The sequence below is a fragment of the Melanaphis sacchari genome, unplaced genomic scaffold (assembly GCF_002803265.2).
Source record: "Melanaphis sacchari strain LSU unplaced genomic scaffold, SCAv2.0 Contig1_pilon_pilon, whole genome shotgun sequence".
In the NCBI taxonomy this organism is placed as follows: Eukaryota; Metazoa; Arthropoda; class Insecta; order Hemiptera; family Aphididae; genus Melanaphis; species Melanaphis sacchari.
In genome coordinates, this window is record NW_020270976.1 from 3,441,470 (window position 1) to 3,445,701 (window position 4,232).

Below are 4,232 nucleotides of genomic sequence, written 5' to 3' on the forward strand. Positions count from 1 at the left end.
TAACCAATCTAATTCAGTTAATAATGTCTGATTAGGCATTGTCCACTTTTGTATGTATTTTATACACAAATCAAAAAATATTTGACTTCCTGTATCAAACTCTTTTTTTATTGAGCATCCTTCTTCTTCGAGTACTTTAATTATATTTTCAATTTCACTGTTAATGAAATGTTCGTTCTTCCTGTTTTCTAAATTATTTATTAAATTACTTAGTATATCTATCAACTCGAAAGCAGAAATGTGTTCTCCTTCAATTTTTTGTATATAATTATTAAATAGTCTGAGCATACTTTGTATGAACTTCATATACAACAGTGCCTTATCATTTTTAAAAAAATCAACTAATATTTTAGGACTTGAGTCTTGTGAAAGAAAGTATGACTTTAAACCGCTGAACATTAAAATAATTCGATCAATAGCAGGTGATAATGACAGCCATCTTGTTTTAGTATGTGCTAAAATATCCCGATACTGAACATCTGCAAATTCGCAAAATTCTTTTAATTTTTCCACGCGAACAGTGTAAATATGAAAATAACCAAAAAGTTTAACTGTTATGGCTTCAACGTCTATAGGTAAACTATCAGAGGCGCATTGTATAGCGTTATGTAGTATATGAGCACAGCAGCCTAATCCAAGTATTTTTTTATTTAATTCAGTCTGAAGTTTTGTGTGAACATTGTTTTTCCCTTTCCTAGCTACTCCGCCAAAATTTGTATTTGTATTATCCGCTGACAAAGCTACAATTTTTTCTTTTAGTCCAAATTTTGTAAGAACGTCTATAATTTTTTTAGTTATTAAATCGGACGTTTCACCTGGCAAATTTGAAAATTCGAGAATTTTATTTTTTATACCAACGTCAGGCAAAAAATAACGGACAAGAATTGGTACCAATTTTATTGATTTATGATTTGAACCATCGACTAAAACCGAAATAAATTTGGCAGAACGCATTCTTTAACGATATTATCAACAATATACGGACTAATAACGTTTACAATTATTTCTCTGGTTTTTGTTTTAGCACATGTAAATTTTTTGTCATTTAATAATTGACGAATCAAATCTGAAGTGCATGTCATTGATCGGAAACTCTGATTATGAATTACCGTATGATATGCAAAAGTAGCTTCACGAGCTGCTAACGCAAAATCATTTTTATCAGGAATTAGTTTAGAAAAGAAGTTTGAAACTTTACCAGACTGCAATGACGCTCTGGAGGCCAATTTGTGTTTCTGACTTTTAAGGTGATCATTAATATCTGATCGTCCACCATGGCTAACAGAGAAGGTTCCTTGACAAGTTGTACACTGCACGTTAAAATCATCATTAGGTTTTTGTTTTTTAATGAATGGAAATTCTTTTTGTAAATTTTCATTAAAGTGACTTAGTCTTTTTGGTGCCATAATTTAAACGAAAAGAACACAAATAAAACCAGATTAATCGAACGTCTGTCGGGCGCGAATTGAAGTGAACGAATACTGACAGACCTGACTATTTTTGACTAGTGTTATGTAAAATGTATTAGCATGATGTTTATAAAACTATTTGATTATATTTGATTATGGTTATAGTAATAACATGGTATAAAATATTTCGACGACATTTATCATTAATAACAATAAGTATTATACGTTTATAAAACCATGTATAATGTTTATAAATAGATTTCTATACAATGATAATAAACCGAATGCTGTCATAATAAGACTCGCACCCACCATAGTACAGTATACAGTATACACCAGCTGCAGAGTGTGCGGGACATATATATTATAATAATATATAGTTTATTTTTATATATCCATGGTGCGAGCCTATATGCGTATTTGTGTAATTGTGTGTGATTATTATTATCAACAAATAATTTAAAAAAAGTTAAATTCCGGTACATTATTATGTTGATAGCTAAATCCGGTAACAACACCTTGTCCCGAAAAAGTTTTTCGGGACACCGGGACATGAGTTCCTAAACCGGTAACGTCCCGGAAAATTCGGGACGAATGGCCACCCTAGCATATTTATGTACGAGATTCAAGTGATCCGTTGATCCATATACCTACCTAAGTATCGAAACGACAACAAAAATCTAGGTATTTATCAATTAATAGGTTCCTAATCAAATTGACGTAATATTTACTTACCTATCCAAAGCGTTTGATATTGTGCATCAGTGCATCATGGTAGGTATATCTATTGATTATTATTTTGAAAAGTTTTATTAACAAAATTCATAGTAGAATAAACAACCCAATGGGCGCCCTCAGATATTTGTAAAGAAAGGGTGGCAAAATAAATTCAAAAAATAAATAAAGGTTTTTTTATAAATTTTATTTATAGTACATTATTTGTTTCGTCATTATTACATTAAATTATTAGTTATTTAATAACTTTAAAATTCTAGGAGGGGGGCAAGTGTCCCATTTTACCCCCCTCTGGAGACGCCCATGAACAATCCTAGAAATTGTAATGATTTAAAAAGGAAATTGAAATAAAGGAGGTAATATATATCAGAGGTTATTGACTATACACCTTTAGATCAATTATAAATCATTACATTATCTTTCTTCTCTTGGCAATGACTTCTTTGTTAATGCTGTTGTGAATAAGGTGACCAGTGCACGTTGAATAATTTTAAGACTTTTTTCACTTAAATACACTTATTATTTTTATTATAATTTTTCTTTAATACATGAACTATTTAATACATTTGACTTTAACATAAATTTATTTTAACACTTACGTCTTTTCGTGTATATGATCTGTGTAGTCTTTTACACTCGCTTATGATCATTTACACAAAAAGACGGGAAGAGCACTGCGCCTGGACCGGTGGTGACCGGCCCTCTTATATCGGGTGTCTTGTGTTTATGTTTGATCCGACTATAGGTCATTTTATTGTTTTACATGATTATCTTAATAGATGACTTATAGCTAAAGGTTATACAGTAATTAAATATTTGATATTTGTCATATTGATAAAATACTTATAGTTAAAGGTCATAATTTTATTATATAAATATTTAATTATGATTGCTTAGAGCACATCATTACAAAATGCAGGATACTTACTCTTAAAGATAAATTTTAAAGTCAATAACAACAAAATTAGGTATCTATTAGGTAATACGCACCATGTCAAATAATATTTTTTACATTCCTGCCCAATCAACTAACTTCTGTATAAATGACCCATTAATAAGAGTCATGAAAACTGAATTCCAACTATGATCGTATTAATTTATTCAAATTATTTCCATTTCCTTATTTGTTTTGTAGTTTTGTACATACAATACCTATCTATTTTTGAAAATATCTTACAAAATTTATCACTTTTTAACTTATACATCTAATTTTTACGCCTCATTCTTTTATTCTTCTGTTAATATAAGTTTATTAAATATTGTTCTATTTAAAATACAAACCCTTTAAACGTAAATGTGTATAATTTTTTATCATTAATATTCTGAAGCAGAATATTATTCTGATTATATTTACATGTAAGAATTGAATTTCAACCGAGTTAGGTAACTAATTAATTAGAAATAATTTTATGAAAAAAATATAAGTTTAAATGCGTGAAATAGAATTGATACAAGATATAGTGGTACCAACTTGTGCGAAGTCGATGCACTTCTCTGCTAATTTATAACATGATAAATTTATATAATATGATTTTTTAACCAAAAAAACAGAAAATATAAATATTTTCTCTCTTTTTTTTATACTTACAACACTGTGTAAATGTTTCACGTATTTGTGATGTAAAGAATTTGGATTATGGATTAATATAATCAAAATACATTTTTACATGATATATAAAATATCTTTCCTTGTATTAATTTTTTTTTTTTTTAATTTTTGGCACAATCACAATATATTTGGAGGAAAAATATTTAGTAAGTCTTATTTGTATAAATATTTTATAAAAATAAATTTACTATCATATTTACAATATACTTACAACACTTTCGTATTTGTGCATAGAATTGCCTATTATAAAAGTTGTAACAATACATATTATATATTTAAAAGTTAGTTACAAAATACATATTGTTCATTAAAAATGTAAAAGCCTCGGTCTTCGAGTACTCACTCAGTGTGATAAATTAGAAAACTAAAAAATCTATCTCTAATACATAATATAATAATGTTATCGTTGTATATATACTATATAGGTATAAAGTTTTACAAAAATAAAACACAACGAATGAAAATCAATGAGAGTTAAA